General features: G+C 38.6%; 1 pseudogene; it reads right to left on the bottom strand.

The window, feature by feature from the left end:
- Positions 1-2,104: 2,104 nt before the first annotated feature.
- Positions 2,105-2,615, bottom strand: LOC115291085 (annotated as a pseudogene).
- Between the last annotated feature and the right edge of the window lie 20,152 nt (positions 2,616-22,767).

Genomic DNA, 22,767 nt, shown 5'->3' on the forward strand with positions numbered 1-22,767 from the left:
CCCCCCCCCCCCCCCCCCCCCCGAGCTTTAGTTGTTGGAGAATCTTTCCTCATACTGAGATGAATTGTTCCTCTGTGTTCTAGTTTGGTCATAGGGAGTAATTCTGGGCACTCTTCCATATGATAGCCTTTAAAGTCTTTTTTCTTTTGTAGGTTAAATATTCTCAGGTTCTTCAACTATTCCATTTTGATAGTTATTCTAGACATTTTAGCACTCTAATAACCCATTCCCTTTAATGCTCCCTATGTTACAAACATATCTGCTACAGTATGATTAGAAAGTCAATTTAGGAAAATTTCAATTCAGTTCAATTCAGGGAATAGTTATCAAGCACTGTTGATGTGCCAGACACTCCGTTGGGCCCTGCAGGCTATGACAGTGAACACAGCCATCTGTCCTCCTGAAGATCACAGTTAGCAAAGACAGAGATTCAATGAATAATGACAGCTGTGATGAGGGTTATGGAGGGAGTCGTAAAGTTGTATAAGCAAAGGGAATTTCATGAATCCTGGAGAATCATGGAAGGCTTCTATGATGAGGAGATGTTTAAGTGAAGACTTGAAGTGAAGCAGGGGTAGAAGTTAGCTGGGAGGGTAGAGGTTCAGGCAATGGAATTGGTACACGAGGAAGCCTCCAGGTTCCTGAAGGCCAAGGGAAGACACTGTTGAGGAGGAGGATTCTGAGGTCTCATATCAGTGGAGAGTTTTGAGTGGCCGCCCCCACTAGGTATTGGGGAACTCCATTGTTCAGAAAGGAGCAAGCCTTTGACTCCTCTTTCTGTGTGTGCTCCCTGGCTTTCACACTGTCCCTTCTACTTATTTACATCATAGTTTTAACAAGTGTCCTGGTTATGTGAACATATTATTTCAGAAATAAATGCTTTAGAGCTTTTACTTTTGGAAAAAATGCTCAAGGCAGACAGTCACTCTTTCTACTTGATTATACTTATGTGCACATGGCTAATTAGATAAAGACCAAAAGGTGGTTAATAGATTTATCATAAAGGAATTCATTGGTGACATTCCAAAGAATTCCTAGTGACTTGGTGGGAGAGGAAGTCAGATGGGAGTAGGGTAAAGAGTGACCTTTGGTTGTTTCCAATTTGTCTTAGAAAGTAAATATAAAACATAAGTGATGGCATAGGAATCAGACATCCTATAAAAAGAACTTTTACTGAGAACTAGTCATGTGATGATAAAGGGAAGAAAAGAGAAAGGAGAGAATTAGGTAATATACATTGAGGTGACAATGCTTTCAAAATGTGGTAGCAAGTTAGAGATCAATGTGGGCTGGAGGTTTAAAAACAGAAGAGATTGTGAAGTTTGTCTCCTGGATGTTTAATCAGTTTAACTTTAGGCAAGTTACGTAGCCTTCCCAAGCTTCTGCTTTCTATTTGTAAAAAAGGGATTATGATGCCAAACTAACACATTTTGTGTTTGTGAAGAGAAGATCATTCTTGTAAAGTTCCTACTTTGACATGCAATAAATGATAGTTCATGTAAAATAATAGAAAATGGGACTTGAATGGCAGAGACACTATTACTCTATCATGGTTTGCACATGGTAGGTATTCACAAAAGACTGGAGAGAAGAAAGAAAAACGTGAAATGCACAATATGAGCAAACATATGAAGTTAAAAAGTATGTGTGAGGGCAGATGATGACAAATTAGATGGATCTAAAGGTGGCGCCCTAAAGTTTCATTGTGTTCATGATATTAGGAAAATCTGGGAGATCACGGTACTTGGAAGCTAACTCATACATGGTAATTCATGATGTAAGTGTTAACTACATTATCTTTTATAACAGGTACAAATCTCAATCCAAAATGATCCATAAATGTAAAAAACATAACTTGATTCCTCTACATAGCAACTAGATTTTTCTCTAAAATTTTGTTGTTGTTTAGTTTCTATTTTATAATCATAACTTAACTCTGCAATATAGCTAGACTTGGAGGATAGTAAGGAAACTTTGGGACCCATAGTACTGCAGTGAGAACACAAAGATTATAGGATATTTTGATCAGAGGAGGGTGAAGGGGTGCTCTCCTGTGCTACAGAAAAAATGGTCTAATAGTTAAGATAAAACACAGCCAAATTTATTAGGTTTGTCCACAGTCAGCCATGCTGATCTTCTTGATGGTCTTGCCATTCCAGGACCCAAAGTCTCCATGGCTTCCACAATATTCCTGCCCTCTTTTACCTTGCCAAAAATCATATGCTTGCCATCCAAACACTCAGTCTTGGCAGTGCAGATGAAAAACTGGAAACCATTAGTGAAAGTCTAGCATTTGCTGTGGACAAGATGCCAGGACTTGTATGCTACAGGATGAAATTCTCATCATCAAATTTCTCCCCATAGATGGATTTGCTGCTAGTGCCATTACGGTGTGTGAAGTCACCACTCAGGCACATAAATCCCAGAATAACCCTATGAAAGCAGGAGACTTTATAACCACATTCTCTGTCTCCAGTGCTCAGAACACAAAAGTTCTCTTCTGTCTTTGGAACTTTATCTGCAAACAGCACAAAGGAGACATGGTCCAACGACTCACCCCCCACCACGATGTTGAAGAACACAGTGAGGTTGCATGTGGCTTCAAGGGGCAGCATCTGTAAGACCTTGTTGAATCTTCAGTTTCTTAGGTGATCAGACCCCTAAACTGTCTCTTTTTTCCCTGTCTTGTGTCTAAGTTCCAGGAAGATTTATGCGATTTCAAGATGTTATCCGACCTACCTTATTTTTGAGTCAGCCATCCAAACAAATATTTGCTGACCAATCCTTGGTTCCATTTGGTCCTTGCTCATGCTCACTGATCCATATAGTAAACTATTGAGACAACTCTCATTCTTGCCCAATGGATCTCTCTGATATTTTCATCTCAGGCTTGAAAATGGAAACATCAAGCTTTTATGCACTTCCCTGGTAAGAGACTTCTCCTGGGACATATCTATGGCTTCATTTGCCTTGACGCCTAATTTGTGACTTTATTACTCCCATGGTTTTATGATCTAAGAGAAGGGGCAAAAAATTGTATTTGTTCTCTTTCTCCTAAACAACCTCAGCGTCTTGCCTCCTCACTGAAATTCTAATATGGAGAGCAGAGTCAATTCTCTCTCTCTCTAAACCACCATACTTTGTCTTTCTTCTGCTGTCCCCAGTCTAGTAGATTATTTTTCTAGTATTCAGGGAAGATCTTTCCCTTTATAATTTTTTATATCTTCCCTACAGAGTCATTATTGCCCCTCAGATAATCATTTTGTGGCATTATGATTTTGGAAAATATAAACCAAGAAGTCATAGGAAGCTTCTGTTTTCCACTTTACCCTTTCAAACCTATATCCTGAGGAAGTAACTGGAATAGACAGATTATTTGCCTGAATTAGGTGAGAAAGTGGAAAAGGGAAAGTGGGAACTTTAGGAAAAAATCCATTCATATCTTGATATCCCGTGATAATGACAATACATTGCATTACTTACAATTTGCTACGTAACTTGCAAATTGATAGAAGCCCTATATTGGTTACTGAAATTTGGTCAGTCCCCTCCAGCAATGTACTTCAGCTCATTTTTATTCACTTGAATTCTTTATCCACCTTGTTTGGAAAAAAAATTATGTACAAATTCCTTTAGCTCACTTGATGAAAATTTACACTAGTTAGTTGTTAATATCTGGCGATCACAATTCTGAGATTATAGTGGCAACATTTTTTGAATGCTCATTACAGTTCATTTTACAAAGGAGATTACCCCAATCCAGACTTTCTTCTTTTGGAAGAATCTTGAAAAGTCAATATAGAGTTTTGCCCAAGGTTTCTTGGTCACTTCCCAAGGGCATAAAATTACTTTTAGCAGTTTTGTGCCAAGTAGTATAGCATATGTTATTTTTATTTACTTAAAATTTTATTCAATATAAAAATCAATTAATGTGTTGGTGGATTCCCACTTTTAGTCAATGCCTTCATGAAAATAAATTTCTGATCTGTGCTTTGTAGAATTGACAAAATATTAGGATGAATTTCATTTAATTTTTGAATCTATGGAGTATTACATGGGTTTGTAATCGTTTTTGTTTCCAGGAAGTTTCTCTACTAGATATCCTCTCCATACCAACCTTAGGATAAAAGTTAGCATCAGAGATACCTGTAGGATTTGATGTTCTAGCATCAACATTTTTTAATAACACAGCACAATAAAATTGGGGATTGTCAAGGTGATGACTCATAGCGTAAGTCTTCAATATTGCTTTTCTAAGTGTCAGAGTAAATATTCTAGGTTTTGGACATAAACCTCCAGTTTATAGAAAGATTCCTAGTTAAGGGTAATACAACCCTAAGGGAAAGTTCTAAAGAAGCTTGTGATGTATACTAGTCGTGAAAGCCCAAGGATGAGTGCAGCTGTAGAACTTCTTGACCCCATAACAGCAGCAGGTATGTTGTTAAAATATACTTCTATTCAAAGTGCGTGTTATGTTATTCTTGAACAATTGATGTCTCTGGGCCATCTGGCATTTCATGGCTAGGCACTGCACCAGCACCATGTGGTGAAGTGCTAGGGGCAGGAAATTGTGGTTTATTTCATTGTTTTGCTAACAAAGACTCAGAAGTCAGTAATTGCTTGACATTTCTGCAAGTTTCTTCCAGTTGGAGAGAACACACTTGGACAATGAAATAATGAAAGGGTTGTGCAATTAGTTTGTATGTGTGTATGTGTGTGCAATACACAAAGTCACCCCAGGGGTATGTGAAGGTCTGGTTTTGTTTCTGGAGAAGATATAGAGTGATATGACTGCTAGCCCACTTCTGTTCAAACTGAGTGAAGTAATTCAAGGAGACACACATCTTAAAAGATTAGGATTTCATTTTTCTGTTTTCTTCCTGACTCAGATACATGATATATAAAAATGAGGAACACCCCTTGAATTCTGCCTGAGTGTATCTGATATTAGTCCCTCAGTTCGGACACAGTGCTATAGGATAACATAATAAGAATCCTAGAGGTCAGGGCTTTCATCAAGAACATTAGAAAATTCCAGGCATAGACTTTCAAAACCACCTTACCTGTAATGTCTCTCAATAGATGCCAGTTTAATGTCTGTGGTAGTGTTTGTAATAATAAAAATCATTGTTGCATTTGCCCAGAACTTCACAGAGTCACCTTACTGTACAATTAAAGGTCTTGTTGTACAATTACATTTAAATATTTTTAATGTTTCTTATTTATTTTTGAGAGACAGAGACAGTGTTAGCAAGGAAGTGTCAGAGAGAGAGAGCGAGACACAGAATCCGAGGCAGACTCCAGGCTCTTAGCTAGCTTTCAGCACAGAGCCTGACGTGGGACTCAAACCCACGAACTGTGAAATCATGACCTGAGCTGAAGTCAGATGCTTTACCAACTGAGCCACCCAGGCGCCCCTGTACAATTATATTTAAAGTCAGAATGATGGACTTGAGATTTCATGAGTCAAAGAGACCAGGATGATTTGGGCCCTGACACCTATTAAGTCTGAAGAGGGTAAATTACTAAACCCACTAAACCCATACCAGTTTCATTATAAAACCAATAATAACTTACTGAAAGCATTGTTTTAAAGATTAATTGAGGAAAAAAACTATGAGATCACAGACCTGGATTTAGGGTTCAATAACTATTAGTTGAATCTTTTTAGGTAAATTTTCAATTAACTTTAAAAAAATCCCCACTTCTAATGCCTTTGTAAATGAATAATGACTCCTAACAGAGGTTAGAGTACAAGGAGTGTGCCTTTCTATTTGATTTTTGATTGTATTTTTTGAACTATGAATATCATTTCCCCCTAGATTTTTAGTATGATAGAAAGGAGGAGGGTTTTGGATTTGTGTGTGTTTGGATTTTTCATTTGTTGCAGTCTCTTAGATTTTAGGAGATGGGTGTCTGTTGCAGGAGAAAAGAAGTTGCAAGAAAGCAGTAGTGATCAGCTCTGCTTCAGCAAAGTACAGAGAGTGTGAATTGCCTAACAAGGTACAGGCTTTGAATAATGTTGCCTCTGAAACTGATTCATTTGTGACAACACATTGGCTGGTCTTGCTTGGCACAATCTAATAGAAAGTCTGATCAGTTTTCTTTCTTTCTTTTTTTTTAATGTTTACTTATTTGTGTGTGTGTGTGTGTGTGTGTGTGTGTGAGAGAGAGAGAGAGAGAGAGAGAGAGAGAGAGAGAGAGAGAGAGAGAGATTGAGAGAGAGGGAGGGAGGAAGTGGTGGTGAGAGAGGACCCGAAGCGGGCTCTGCGCGGACAGTAGACAGCCTGATGGGGGCTCGAACTCAGGAACTGTGAGATCATGACCTGAGCTGAAGTTGGATGCTTAACCAACTGAGCTACTCCAGTGCCCCTTCACTGATCAGTTTTCAAATGGATATTTGGACCACATGGACATAGTCAGGCTTCAGTTTCCAGAAAGTTCTCTGGGTCATTTGGCATTGCTTTACAGTGGGCAGGAAAAAAGCTAGTCATGTGAGCACTTATTTTTGAAAAACTCTCAGTCTTGAGTAGTTGAAGAACCACCCATTTTTATTCTTTGAAATCACTTGATCAGTTTAACATTCAATCATTTATTTCTTCATGCATTCAAGTTTTTATTTATTCAAACATTTATATATTCATGCATTCAAGAAAGAAGTTAAATGCTGGCATAGGTAAGGTTTTGGGCTAGATCATCTATTCTGACTAATTCACCTGGACACATGTTCAGTGTGCTTAGCAGGATTATGGGAGTCCTAGTTTGTATTAGGATTCTCCAGAGAAACAGAACCAATATGTTTGTTTGTTTCTTCCTTATAAGAAGTTGGCTCATGCAATTATGGATGCTGAGAGATCTAAAAATCTGAAGTTTCTAAGCTCAAGACTGAAGAAGAACTGATATTGCAGTTGGAATCTGAAGAAAAGAGCCATTATCTTGGTTGAAAGCAACTAGGTGGAAGGGGTTCTCTTTTACTTGTGTGGGAGCCAGCCCTCCTGTTCAAGTCTTCAACTAACTGGATGAGGTCCACCCACATTATGGAGAGCAATCTGCTTTACATAGTCTAAACAAATGTGAATCTCATTTTAAAACACCCTTATGGACACATGCAGCATAACGCCCTGTGGCCCAATCAAGTTGAGATGTAAAACTAATCACCACACTGTTTTTACTGTTGAAATGATAAGTTGAACTCAATAAAACATCATATTATAAATCAAGTTTGTCTTTAGAATGTTTATTTTCCAGAGCTTGATAGTTCTCCTTTAGAGGGTCTGTCCTTTCCTCTCCGTGTAGGATTTATTTTAACTTTTCTTCAAAATTCCAAGTACTTCTAAAGGTTATTGATCAGTATCCTGTTTTAGAATCCTCCTAAAGTTTGTCTATTTAACTGTTATTAAAATATTCAAATATAAATCCAGCCCTAGGAAGGAACAACCGTTACTTCAACTTTCTTAAACTCATCAACGTTTTGAGGACTATAATATTTAAGACGACATTTGTCTTATATTGCATATGTCCTCAGATATTTCAAACTTTCCTGTGTGCAGAATTTCCACTGGAATGATTATCTTTATTCAATTGCCATAAAAGAACTCCCACACCAAGAAAGCTGCCTTGGATTTTTATATATTTTAAGCAGGTTCATAAAAAATAGGTCCCTTGCTCTTTTGTAGAGAGAAAAGAGCAATAAATATATTTAATATCTTTCAAAGAAGTGTGAACATAAAGTGAACTTCATGCATCCTGATTCTAACTGCAAATCATTCTTGCTTTTTTTATGGTCACATTACAGATAATCAGATTCAGTCAGAGGTTACCTTTAAAAGAAAATCCTTGGTCCAGCCTACTTATTTTTTCCAACTCTCTGTCTCTCACCCTCAGGCCCTCTGGGTCTTCTGTGCTCATGGCTAACTTCAAGATTCCACATGGGCTCTTCCTATGGCTCTGGGATTTGGAGTCACTCAACCTTAGTATCCAGCGATACCTCAAGATTAGAGGAAATAAGTGTGACTTAGGCTGAATCATGCCTTCAATGAAAATGTGTGTTAATCCATATGCCCTTTCATTTATGCTCCTGATCTAGTTAACAGTGACAATTTAAATTAGGCAAAAAAAGTTGTTAAAAATTAAATTTGCTTTGTGTTTAGATACACAACCAACCATGCCCAAATAAATAAATAAATAAATATATATATTTTAATCCTTTGCTCCAAGGCTGGCCCAACTACAGCTAGAAGAGTTAGCTATAATGTGGTGTCACTTGGAGTGATGTTCCATGTGCTGCTCACCACATTTCTCCTATGTTCTGCCCTGTTGATAATAATAACAAACACTTATGTGGTACTTACCACATGCCTGTTTTCCACCCCTCCTCTACCAAAAAGCTTTGATACCCTGGAATAAACTCTCAGTTCTCATATGGTGCCTCTCTCACCACCCACACCCTGAATTCTCCAAGTGGGAGTGTTTTCATTATCATTTCTTCACTGACTCATTTTCCCTGATAAAGTACCTATCATTCAAAATCTCACCAGAGGACACAACTCGTATTCTGGAAAACTCTATACTCCAGAACAAGTCTTCCCAAATCTCATTAAAGAACATTTCCTTCTCTTATGCCTTAGTTCAGTTAACACCTTAATTGATGAACTTTTCATTTCAATGATCAGAAATCTTACACCCTTGTTTTAGGTCTCTAGTGCTTGACCACCAGACTTCCTTCATAAATAAATTCCATCTGCCCACAAGGCTGGCATCCAATGGCTTATAGCTAATAGAATTTCGTTTTGAGAACTAAGTTACAGACAGATCTTTCTTCCTGAAATTAGTTGACTCAATTTTTATAGAATAAAAAATTGATTCCATTAAATCAGATATTAGATTAAAATGCTTTTGGAACATTTTAATATGATTATAAGACAATTAAACTTAAATTCAGAAATTGAAAGGATAAGTTTTTAAGGGAATGCTTATTCTCAGTAAGACTATTAAAAGATCACATTGCATAAACAATATGAAATTTCAAATGTAAATAATAACATAGATTGGAAGTTCTTCCAGTGGAGATTTTTAGACATCATAATTTTCGGAAACTGGTATATATTATAGGAATAATTAGTTGCAGATTTTTAAAGTTCTAAAAGAATCCATTTAATCTCCATCCTTGTGTATTATGATGTAGAATGTATTCATGTCCAGATTCTTTCTTTAGGTGAACTGCTTGACTTGAATAAGACAGAATATAACTAAATATTGATGGAAAAGTTTGAACATTTTTTTACAGTTGAAATGGCTTCAGGCTTTCTACAACATTTATGACTTTGTTTTTGGTTTTATAGTAGTACTTGTGTAGGTTTTGTGTATCTCTTATATTAGCTCTCTGGAATTGAGAGATGAGATGAGGTCTGGAAAACTCCCCCAACAAGGTCAAGTTCCTGTTGATTAATTCTGTGATTGCCAAGAAGAACCTTTGAGTCCTGGAGGCCAAAGACTGTGGTACAGGCTCTGTTTGGAGCTGAATGTGGTTTCTGAGAGGCTTCAGCTTAGGGGATGAGGAGAGGCTCGCATTGACGAACCAGTGTGATGGGGGGAAATGGTGGTGCTAGTGAAGGGTCTGTGGGTGGGATGAATGTCTGAATGACTCAGGGGGGAGTAAGCGTTAACAGGACTCCCCATCAGATGTCATTTGCTATGGTTTTCATACAATACACGTGGAAAGCCCCCCTCATGGAAGAGAGGTTGCTATTGTTTGTCTCTTTCAAAAGTGCTTCAGTAGAGGAAAGCATTTTCATTTTCAGAAGTCCTGACAATCCCTGAAAGGCTGCCTAACTAGTCAATGTATCTGAGCCCATTCCCTCACCCAAAATACTGTTTATTCTCCCTCTTTGAGACTTGCCTTTCCTCCTATTGCAACTTGAACCACAGGAGGTCAAAACTGGGGTCAGCTGTTCATTACTTCTTTCAGCTGTGTCTTAGCTGCTCAAGGTTAAACTCTCTCCTTGGGTCTTTATTTTACATTTTAAAAATTATTTTAAACACTAAATGAGCTTAGAGGACTTGCTCCCTCCATTACCCTGCCATAAACGTAATGACTTTTTATGACAGGAATGTTGGTAAAGTAAAAAGAAAACAAAATTATCTATGGTCCTACTCAACCAAAATAAATCATTGTTTGTAAACACTAATTGTCAGTGTTTTTTTTTTAGATCCAAACTCCTCAGCTCATACATTTTGCCCCATATACAGCTGCCTCACTCCTTTCAGTGTGGACTTTTATCATATATTTATAACTGTTTTAAGAGTTGTACATATCCACTTTAGATAATTTGGCAAGTGACAAAATGTATATACAAGAAAACATACCCACCTCCAATGGCCATGGTCTAGCATATTTCTCCACCAGTCATGGTTCACTGTTAGTTAGCATAAAAGAAGGTTTCTTTTATAGCCAAAACCTTTTAATAAACATTACCTATGAAAGCTGAATAGAAGAGAACATTTTAGGGATCTATCAAACCTTTTAAAAAACAATGTCTTCAGAGTATTTCCAATCTATTATTTGGTGAGGAAACAAAGCATATGGACCATTAGTGAGATGCCTGGATTCCAGAGTGATTTCTTGTACACAATCCTGTCTTTTCTCCTTTTCTTTCATAGACTTTGTTCTTTATTAAACATCTTGTTCCCAAACCACACCTCCAGGTCTGCTTCCCCACATCTACATCTATGACACTCAAAAGAAACAAGAAAACTTGTGTCTCATTTTGATTTTTCCTCCAAAGTCCTACAAATATGGATTCCCTGAAAATGTACCAAAACTTACCAAAGAAATGGTAACTTGTATTCTTTTAGACTTTCATATACTTCTTACTAGTTTGGTTTTATCTGTATCTTTATAGATATTTACCTTTTATTATATCTGTATCTTTATCTCTTATTTATCTATAGTTCACATGGAATATGTCAAAACGCAGATGATGGTTATTTTTCACCTAATAAAGAGTACTGAGTACCTTACTGAGGGCAAGGTGCATATTAGATGCACTTCCTAGTATTGCTAAGAAATAAGGCTGAATGAATAGATTTTATTTATGTTATAGTAGTAAGCAGATTACAAACTTGAGACCCTTCACTGAGGTACAAATTTTAAATTCAGACTCCAGAGACCTGAATTGTGTCACAGAGCACACCTGGAATAAGGTTAGGAAAACAAAGATCTCAACTTCTGACAGTGTTCTGGCAGAATCACAAATGTGATGAGTTTCAACCTTAGGATCTTTGAGTTAGAAAGCTTTTATTTAATGTCCCAAAGGACCTTGCATTTCCCCTAGATTTATTAATAAAAATTTATGTAAGAGTCACCTTAAGGTGGCGACCGAGTGGCCATTTCTCTGGGGGCTGGAGGAGAACACGTGCACAGAGGACCCCAGCCCCTCACCTGCAGACCTGGGATGTCCCGCCCCATTTGGAAGCAGCCAATCATGAAGCTCCAGCTTCCATTCACCCTGACTGACTAGGCGACCTATTCCATCCCGCCACGCCCCTGAAAGGCCCTTACTTGATAATCTGCCCTCCCAAGATCAAACCCAGAAGCCCCTCACCCATAAAACCCCTGCCCATTGCCTATCAGGCGCCACCTCCCCGACTCCCCACTCCCCGGGCCATGGGACCTCGCCCAGGAATTGCAGATCCCAATAAAGGCTTTCTTGGCTCCATAACATGGTCTCTTTTTCCTCCCATCTCTGCCTCCATCTATTAGATCTTACAATTTACAGAAATAAAGATCCTAGTGGCTTTTCACTGGCCTTGGCCTCCCCAGACAAAATAATTTCCTATGTCAATTTCACAGGAGAAATCACAAGGGTTGATTAATTGATCTAATTTTCTATGTGATTAATAAAGCATTCTGCTTACTCTTCATGTGTGACTTTTTTTCTATAGAAAAATCTCCAAGAGGAAGATTTTATATTGTATTTTTACTTTTCTCCATTGAACATTTTTTTGAGAAAACATTTTGTTGAAGTATCACACATGCAACAAGGTGCACACATCCCAATGATACAGTTAGATGACTTTTCACAAAGGGAATACACTCATGCTACCAATGGCCTGACCAAGAACTAGAAACTTAGTTGTACCACACAGGCTTCTTGTGCCCTTTCTTCTCTTCCTTCTCCTCATTCTTCTCCTTCTCCCCCACCATCTCCTCCTCCTCCTTCTTTCTCTTTTTTCTATTTTAATCACCTAGTACTCAGCACAATAGGGGCACTTTTTAATCCCCTATTGCACCCACCTATTTCACACCCCCCCCACCTGTCCTCTGGAGATGTGAACTTTTGATTCCCCTCTCTCCTTCCCTCCTTGTCTACCCTCTTATTTCCTACTTGCCTTCTGTCCTCTTTCCCGTTTTCCCTCCTTCCTTCTCTTACTTCTTCCATTCTCTATTTTGTTTTGTGGAATTTTAAGGGGAACTGTCAAGGTATAATATAAATGTGTGTTACAGAAGAGTTTTCTTTGTTTTACTGAGATATTACACATCAAATTACCATTGACCCACTGGTTCCCACATTTAAATGTGTGTTCATTGTTTTAATAAACTTGTTTTAAAACATCATAGCTATTGTGTAACTTTTGAATACTATTTTAAAACGAATCCACAAAAGAGTTTGTGTAAAAATCAGCAACCTTCCATTCATACTTATGAGCTCCCTGCACCCTTATCATTGACATGGAGATGTGGGGAAGTGGTGCATGGACACGGCCTAAGTTCTGGCAGCTTTGGATATTTTCTCTGAGGAGACTCGAAGACTGAGCATTATTTTCCCCAACACCGAGCTGCTTCTTTTCCAGGCTGGCATTGTGATAAATAACACGGGCAGCTCAATGCCCTCGATCTTCTCTCAGGGTTGATTCTGGTTACACCAGTGGGTAAAGATAAAGACATTAATGAAGTGAAGCAATTTGGACTCTGACTAGTGAGGTGTGAGGGAGAAACGCATCAAATGGTTTCAGTTACAGCACGGGGGTAAAACACAGGGAGTGTGACAGTGAGGATTTGATCTGGGAATCAACTGCTTTCACTTGAAAGACACATAGTAGAGGGTTCTACCATCCCCTTGCCCTCTGAAATACCAATGTTTTTCAAGCAGCTTACATTTTTGTAGAAATGAGAAGCTGGCGGGACTCCAAACTAGGAATTTGCATCAGGTCCAAAATAGTGTCTAGAGGACAATTCAGTCTCTTTTGTAGCAATTTGAGGCCATTCTTTCAGTTTCAATGTCTGACATAAGCCATGATGACTTGTCACCTGCCTACTTCAATTGGCATGGAGTGGGTCGGGACTCTGATGAAGAGGGTCATGAATGAGCTTATGAATATGAGTTAGGACTCCTATGATGTGAGAGGTTGACAACTTAAGTACTTTACATTATTTATGGCCATTCTGTCACCAGTGTTAATATGCCTGCATAGGAGACAGTTTCAGAGCGCAGTGACTCTTTTCTAATAGTGTTTTGAAAATGTGAAGCAGATGATTAGCAGGAGGATCAAAAGCTCTGATATTCCCTTTCTGCCTTCTCTCTCTCTCTCTCTCTTTTTAACCCCAACATGGGGCTCCAATTCATGACTCCAAGATCAAGAGTTGCATGCGCTACTGACTGAGTCAGCCAGATGCCCCGATATCCCTCCTATGGAGTGTTAGTTATGGGTAGAGATATATGGAAGATAAGATACAAAGGAAACTGTGAGGGAAGAATCCAGAAAAGTCTTTATTCAAAGTTAGAGAGTTTTGATTTTTATTTTAAGCTTCACACTCAGTGTGGAGCTCAACGCAGAGCTTGAACTCATGACCCTGAGATCATGACCTAAGCTGAGATCAAGACTCAGACACTTAACCCACTGAGCCACCTACAGGTGCCTGTAGAGTGCTTTGATTTTATTTGTTGGCTGAGTGGCACCCACGAGAATAACTAAGAAGGGGAGTGACACTGTATCTCTGAAAGAGGACGTTTAATCAGGCAGAGGTATGCAGGATGTGATGGAGAGAGATGCCTAAAGAGGGGACAGTCACTTGTCAAGGCATTAGCCCAAAGTCCACTCCCAGAAAAGTCCTGCAGCTCGGCTCTTCTCAGAGCACTGAGACCCACAAGTGGGAAACTCAGTGGTCTCAAACCACTGGGGTCTGATGCCACCTGGTATAGTCTGGCCAAGACACTAGTCTCAGCTACTCTTCTAACTGACTTGGTTTTGATCCCGTTTTTTAATCATCTCGACCTCCCTGATGCTGCATGGGTGTTCATGCATGATCGAGCCACTTCCATCAGTGACACATTGGCCCCGTGCTCCCTGGCAGTGTCTCGTGCTTTCATAGCTAAAACATTCCAGGAGATATGGGTGTGATATGTCAATAGTAGTGCAAAGGGAGGAAAAGGTTTGCATTAGAGAGATCTGGAAGGTTGAATGGACAGAATTTGGTAATAGATTGGGCATGGCCATTATAAAAGGGAGAAGAGGCACAGCCAAGCCCAAGTCATGGTGTTCAAACTCTTTTGTGTCCTAAAGTTAAGGATAGTGTGAAGCTAAGGATAGAGTATAAGGGAAGGGTGAGGACTTGAGAATGTAACTATGGAGAATGTCTACAATCATAGGTCTAAAAAGAGAAGGAGGCTGGAAGGAACTAGAGAATGAATAGAAAAGGTGAAGAAGAAAGGGCTGTCATAGGAATGAGGGGAAGAGGAAGGTCTAGTGAGGAGAGGGTCTATTTGATAGGAGTGTGCTAATTTGGCACTAATTCTCCAACTGCAAGAATTCCATTCTTGTTGGAGAGTGTATGGATGTTTTTACCCAAGAAAGTGAAAGAGTCAAATTTTAATTTTAAGAAGATGATTTTGGCAACAAAATAAAGCATTGGGTTAAGGGAGAAACTGAGGTCCAGGTGGCCAGTTAGAAAATTAGGTAATAAGAACAACCCAAAGCCCTTAAGCATCTATAAAGCTGGATAGAAAATAATCGTTTTCACTTTGAGAAAGAACTTTCTATTTTATTTTCTTTCAGTGAAAAATGAGGTGAGTGAGATTTGGTAATTTAAAGTGAATGTCTTCTGTTTATAGAATCCAGGAAAATGGGTTGCAATGAAAATCAGTGTCACAGATGATTAAAGATGCTTTGTATGAGAAAAATAGAAAGATGTAAAGAAACTAAGGACACAAAAAATATAGGATTTCTAAGAAACAAAGGTTGTCTTTTTGGATAATTGTTCCACGTAGCAAAAAGAGAAAAGAACATTATTCCCCATCCTTGAGAACATGACAGTAGAAAAGAATGGTTCTTAAAAATAGTTTTTCTGAAGACTCTGGTTCCATAACTTCTGACCATTTCAGATACTCATGTTTGCAAATTGAACCTGCTGTATTCTAGAATGTCCATTAAGCAGACATTTTGATACCTGAAACAATTTATTGGAAGCTGCATTAGGGCAAATAATAGATTGAAGCCTATAAAGGTACAAACTTCAGGGTATCAAGTAAAATGAGCTGCACATTTGAAGGTATTTGGTTCCTATTAAAATTTATATTATAAAATCTTTCCTAGTTTAAAGGAAAAGAGGAAAAGGTGATGGTAAAAGAAAATCAAGAGAAGTGATCATATGAAGAAACAAAATGAAAGGGAAGAGGCTGATGAATTAAAGACACTTGGAAAATAGGTCAAATGAGGTAAATGAGTCAGACACTATGCTGGAGACTGTATGTTCAGAATTAGGATAAAACCCTTATCTGTTGTAGATTCATAATCCTAATCATAAGAATAATAAACAGCAGTAGCTAAAGTTTATTAAGTTATTTACCAGCCAGTGTTTATATGTTTATACGTTTTCACTTATTTATTTATCACAATAACCTCACACAATGCTCGATGTTACAGAGGAGGCACAGTGAGATTAGGGAATTGCACAAAGTCACATACTGATCTCACACCATCATCCTCCTCCTGAAATGTCAAGAAGACTCAGGGTGCGTCAGGCAGTGTTGGCTGGGATGTGTTATGGTAACAATGACTTTTAAAATCTTAGTTGTATCTAACAATAAGATTTTTTTTTTTAAACTTTATTACAGGACACTCGGTCTGTTTTATTTCTGGACTTTTCCTGAAGAAGCTGCTCCTCTCAGGGACACTGTTCATCTTTAGTCAGAGGAAATAGAAAGCAATGGAAGAAACACGTGATGACTCCTACAGCCTCTACCGGGTGTGGAACATATCACTTCTGCCCACATTTCTTTGGCTTAAGTAAGTCACATAGTAAGCCTGTCAACGGTGAGAACTGCAGTTCTTCTTTAGGGAGGGCCTTTGGAGTAAGAGGTCCCACAAGGAGCGTTTTTTGCCTTTTGTTATTGTTGTTGTTGTTGTCGTTATAAGAATCTTTAGCTTTGCAAGGATGCAAATCAAGGAATAGTTGATTTGACATTGTTTCACACCAATGAATTAATGTTATGACCCTGAAAATAATTCTTGGCAGTCAGTATTGACTGGAGAGTGGCAGAGTAGTAGAGGGTCATGCAAATGGAGGGACTATAAAATTGAGAATAGCTACTTCTCACCATGACCAGGAAGGGCATCAAGGCCACAACCCAAATCCTTGCTGACCAAGGCACCCGGAAGAAGACTGGATTTCAATAATATGTCAGGTCACACACAATGGAAAGGAAGGGTTTACTGCGTTGAGAGCTGGTAGGAAATGGTAAATCAAGCAACGAGATCACAACATCAGGATCTGGTAAAGGCTGAAGGTTTAGTTCAGTTTTCAAGGGTGGGGGGGACCCATTTTTGAGGGGGAAGGGCATGCCCTGAATTCCTTTGTCTGAAAACCCCTCCCCTCCATAAATTCCTGGGGAGGGTGCTATGAACTTGTAGTGGTGTATGCAAAGAGGAACAATTATAGACATTACTGTTTATTAAATTGTAGAGAGATAATGGGCTCAACCAGATCTATATGCACCAAGCAATTAGAACGTAAACTCTTGCACTCAGTTAGGTAGAGCAGACACTTGAGAAAGGAGAAGGACAATTTAATTCATGAATTAATGTTCAACTGTAGACTGAATTTTTTGGGTAAATTGTTCATTTTCATGCAAATAAATCTGTTTTAAGGACTCTAAAAATATTCCACAATGATGTAAATTGTTCTTGATGAATACAATAAGACCAAGTAATGATCACCTTTTTGGAACTTTGAATAAATTCACATCAGGTTAGGGTATAACATTAGAAATAAGACAATTTATTTTCTTTTCCAATGCTAAAGAACTGTAAAAGCTATGCAACAAATTGAAGCATTTGGGAAATGGAGACAAAAATAAGATTTAATCTCATCACTCATATATGCAAAAGTTCTGATTTTTTGTGTATTCTTTATAGTTTTTCCCATATACATATAAAAACTGTGAAATTAGATTCCATTTTCCATAAGCAGTCTTCCATACTGAAGCATAGTCCTTATGATTATAATGGCTGCAAAATAGTCCATGGCATTTACACAATTTAATTCATTTAGTTTCTTTCTGTTTTCATTAAAAATTTTTTTAAATTTTTTTTTATTATTTATTTTTGAGAGAGAGAGAGAGAGACAGCATGAACAGGGGAGGGTCAGAGAGAGAGGGAGACACAGAATCCGAAGACAGGCTCCAGGGTCTGAGCTAGCTGTCAGCACACAGCCTGACGCGGGGCTTGAACTCACGAACTGTGAGATCATGACCTGAGCCGAAGTTGGACATTTAACCAACTGAGCCACAAAGTCGCCCCTGAACACATGTATTACAGTTTTTGTTTGTGGCTGTTGAAGCAGAATTATAAAACTGGGGTTACTGGGCCAGCGGTTATAAATGTTTTACGACTACATGTAAATTGATTTAAGAAAAAATGACTACACCAATTTAAAATGTCAATGCAATTCCCTACATGCTCACTGGGTTTAGGAATTATATTTAAAACCATATACATTGAGAAATCAATAGGAAGGGGCACCTGGGTGGCTCAGTCGGTTAAGTATCCAACTTTGGCTCAGGTCATGATATCACAGTTCGTGGGTTTGAGCCCCGCATCGGGCTCTGTGCTGACAGCTAGCTCAGAACCTGGAACTGTCTCAGATTCTGTGTCTCCCTCTCTCTCTGACCCTCCTCTGCTTGTGCTGTCTCTCTCTGTCTCTCAAAAAAATAAATAACAGACATAAAAAAAATAAAATCTTAAAAAAAGAAAAATCAATAAGAAAATATGGTATTTTGTGCTAAGTTTTATGTTTGAATACTTGTGAGGCCGAATATTGTTTCATGTGTTTATTTACCAAACAGCATGGATCATTATTCATTCAGTCAATCCTTTCATTCATTCACTGCACAAATATTTTTTTGAGCACCCACAATGTATGCGTGAGGCACTCTCTCTGTTTCTGAGTACACAGCAGTGGAGAAAACAAAAATCCCTGTCCTTATGAATTTTGTTTTCTACGGTAAAGAAGACAATAAACATTACAAATATTAAAATTTTGCAGTATTTGAATATTGTAACTGCTATGGAAAAAATAAAGCAAGATAAGCATAAGAAATTTGTTGGGAAGAAGTTGCATTTATGAGTAGGGGTATCAGTGAGAAGTAATTGCTGGAACAAAGACTTGAACGGAGGTGGGGTAGGTCTCATGTAGATATCTGAGGAAAGAGTACTGAGCCCGAAACGAGAGGCTTCCAAAGCCCCACGGGGAGGCATGGCTGATGAGCTGCAGAATCAGGCCGGTTCAGCCAGAGTGAAGTGAAACTTTGATGATGTTCGTTTGTTTGTCTGGTAGGAGGAGGAAAATATAATGAAAAAATATAATGAAACCCAACAGAAGAAAAGGTTTCGAGAAGGAGGTTAACAAAGCCAAAATTAGCCAAAATATCCAAGGGGAAGAAAATGAAAACAACACATCCGCATTCAGGGAAGATGAAGGCCGCCACAGCCCAGTCACGTGATCACAACCCAGCGAAAGAGAGGCACTAACTGGATGTAGCTGTGAGCCCAGAGGACAATACGGATGGTTTATAAAGAGCTTGCAAACTTTGACATGTCCAGCTTGGAATCAACAGGTGTCATTATCAACTGGGATAATTGGGAAACTCTCCCAGGCCCGTCCCTCAAATATGAGATCAACATTATCAAGGCATGGGTCCCCTGAATATTTTTTGGAGTGACTGTGTTGGGCATTCAGATTTGGAAGCCACTGAGTGAATAATTTATCTTTTGGAAATGAAAACGTATCAAAATAATTCTTTTAAAAAATGGAAAAAAGTGGTTCTGGCTATAACACAGAAGAGCCACCAGGTGGCGGAAGAACTCCATCCTGTAAGCCTCTTGGTTGCTTCCTTAGCTCTCCTTTCTCATTCCTCCAGCTCCCCCCCCCCCATTTTTTTTTTTTCTGGTTTGTTGCCTTAAAATGTATAGAAATTAAGTTCCTTAAAAAGACTGATGCTAATAGTCTACCTAGATCTCAGTGTTAAAAAATGTATAGAGAAGAAAAATACCTAGAGCGACAAGTTAGTGAACTATTCAGAATTAATGCCATTAAATAGAACTTTTTGTTTTATGTTGAAGCAAAACGTGTTAACTGAATAAAACTAGATATTAGAAGGTCAAATCCCCATACGTAGCTTTTTTTGCTGTGTAATAAATTTTGAAGCACAGATTTTAAAGACATATTAATATGCATTATATATACTAAATTTATTCTTAAGAAAAACCTTACTTTTTTTTTATAAGGCTAAAAAAACTCTAACGGTAATTTTATACACTGACTTCCAACAAGAAGTGTCCTGGACGCGGAAGAGTCGGGGGCTACTGGATTCAAACACCTTCTGTTTGGATACAGATCCTACCTCTTTGGAGACTGACCTTGAGCAAATTTCTTAGCACTTCTCAGCTTCCGCTATAAAATGAGGTAATAATGCCTAGGCCATAAGGTTGCCGCACGTGCTCGATGCATACAAAATTAGGAAAATAAAGTCAATTAAAAAATTCCTTCCTCTTTCCAAATTTTTCCAAATGGCAATTGCTACTTGTGTTTTAAGGCAAAGCAGAATGCCGAATCATAAGCTAGATGTTCAACAACATCATGCTGCTGAAGGATTTCTGAGTTGAAAGCCTGTGATCACTGTTCTGAAATACCTCTCCACTTCCTGATAGAAAACACAGTATCCTTTGAGATGCATTTTTTGGGCTCTGTGTTTTGTAATTATACATTTGTTATATAAAGGACATAATGACTTATGGACTCTGGTGTCATTCAATACATTGTCGGAAAAGGAGAATGAAGAATGTGTTTTATCAGCAGGCAAGGATTGTCCTTTTTGTCCTTTGCCCTCTTTATCCTTGCATGTAATTTACTAAAGAGCTGACAAAGTCACAGCACAGGTGGCCTCCACCAGATCGATCTGCAGACAGTGAAAACACTGACGCTGAGCCTCTCACAGGGACCCGGTGTGGGTCCCTGTGAGAAATCTGATAAGCTTTTACACAGATTCTTCATTTCTATACTATGAAAGTTGGGGTTGTTATAAGAAGGAGACATAAAGGCCCGTGTTCTAGACAAGGCTACAGGTAAAGATGCCATGAGGATGCCCAGCCGCCAAAAATATAAACACTGAAATGGCTTCGGATTCATCTTCCATTTGGCTGCAAAGGAGGAAGTCATTGAAACAGATTAAAGAAAAGTTCTGACAAAAATATGAGACACTGGGAAAAGTAGAGGGAGTTTGTGTCGCTGATCAAAGGGCTAGCTATGTGAAATACATGTAGTGACATTTTGATGTATATGATTTAATCGTAAGTAAATATTGTCATAACTATCTTTAGATCTAAGGATTGAAAACCTGAAGAGGATTTTAAATTTATAGTTAACCCGATGGACTTGGACGTAATATTTCTTAAGTCCATTTGGGGGACTGAAGGACCAGAGGGGAACACTTTCAGGAGAACTTGAATGGGAACAGGGGAGACCCTAGATTTCACTGAACACCTCTTTATTCCTAAATATCAAATAGTTCCTATGGTGGCTGGCTTCTACTTCTCAGCTAGTTTGCATTAATAAAAATGGAAATTACCTTCGCAGATTGTACAGAGCACGTTCTAGATGTGATTGAGTAAGAGCCAATGTCTTGCTTCTACAGTTGGAAAGCTTGGAATAATCTCTTCAACCTCTACTATGGAAATTCTCCCTGTTCTTTAGGTCTCTATCATGAGATACTTCCATCCTATTTTTCCTGATGGTCTGAGTCAAAATTCCCTGTGTCCACATAGCCATTACTTTGTCAAGTGGTGTCCAGAAACCCAGCTGCCTTTTACAACCTCTGACATTGGCGTATGGTTTTGGGATTGGCATTTTTCTTGACTCCCGGTATCAAAGAAAATAAATAACATTTTCTCCTCTCTGCATACGCTCTCTGTCTGTCTTTATGGTGGTAAGACAGACAGAGTGTAAATGTTACCAGCTTAGCCATTTTAAGTCTATGATTCAGTGCCATTAAGTATATTCACATGTTGTACAACCTTTACCACTCTACAGTTTTTGTGCATGTGTGGAAGTTTTAGGGTTAAAAAAATTTTTTTTAATGTTTATTCTTGAAAGAGAGAGAGAGAGAGACAGAGCATGAGTGGGAGAGCAGTATAGAGAGAGAGGGAGACACAAAATCTGAAATAGACTCCGAGCTCTGAGCTGTCAACACAGAGTCTGACGCAGGGCTCAAACTCCAGAATGGTGAGATTGTGACCTAGGCCGGGTGCTCAATTGACTGAGCCACCCAGATGTCCCTAGTTTTAGGGTTTCTAACCTCTAAAATCATATAATCTGTGACTAGAGATAAATTTACTTCTTCCTCTCCGATTTGGATGCGTTTTGTTTGTTTTTCTTGCCTACTTGCTCAGGCTAGAACTTCTAATGCTATATTGAATAAAACCCAGAAATAAAAGAACAAATATAATATGATTTCACTTATTTGAAGACATAGAATGGTCAAATTCATAGAAACGGTCAGTAGAAGAGTGTCTTCCAGGGACTCTGGGGAGGGAGCAATGAAGGTTTATTATTGTTTAATGGATATGGAGTACAGTTATGGATGGTGTAAAAGATTTGGACATGGTGTATGAGCTTTTGGCTAAGATTCTACCTTGAGAGGAAAACATTCAATATGTGATGTTCTTTTGTTATGATTATAAACCAGGAGTCTGGCAACCAAGGAGTAGAAGTAAGATTGGCTCATTTAACTATCATTCCCAGATATTCACTTGGGGAGCAGATTTGTCCTCACAATCTTAGGCTTTTCCAGAATATAACCCCATAAGGCTTCTTCCGGATGAAGCCATACTTCCCCTGGTCACTCCTGGGTCCTCATGTCAGTGGGCCAGCAGGCAAAGACAAGAATTACTAGAACTTGAGTCTGATTATCAGGAGGATGTAGAGCTGTTGCTACATACTGGGACCAGAGAGGAGCAGGTCTGGAATTTGGGAATTCACTGAGTTGTCTTTGGTGCTTCCCTGTTCAGTGACAGCTGTGAACAGGAAATTGAGTAACGTTGGCTCAAGTAAGTCAAGAGAAACAAAGGCTCAGATTTCTAAAGGATAAAGGTCTAGATTATCCAACCAGAAAAGCAACCAGGAGCTGCCCAAATGCTGCCCAAGGTTGAGGGACCTTGAAAACTGATGATGTGGATTGATGGTGGAGATCAGTCATGGCTTCAGGCTAACTGCAG

This window comes from Suricata suricatta, chromosome 5 (genome assembly GCF_006229205.1).
Source record: "Suricata suricatta isolate VVHF042 chromosome 5, meerkat_22Aug2017_6uvM2_HiC, whole genome shotgun sequence".
NCBI classification, from domain to species: domain Eukaryota; kingdom Metazoa; phylum Chordata; class Mammalia; order Carnivora; family Herpestidae; genus Suricata; species Suricata suricatta.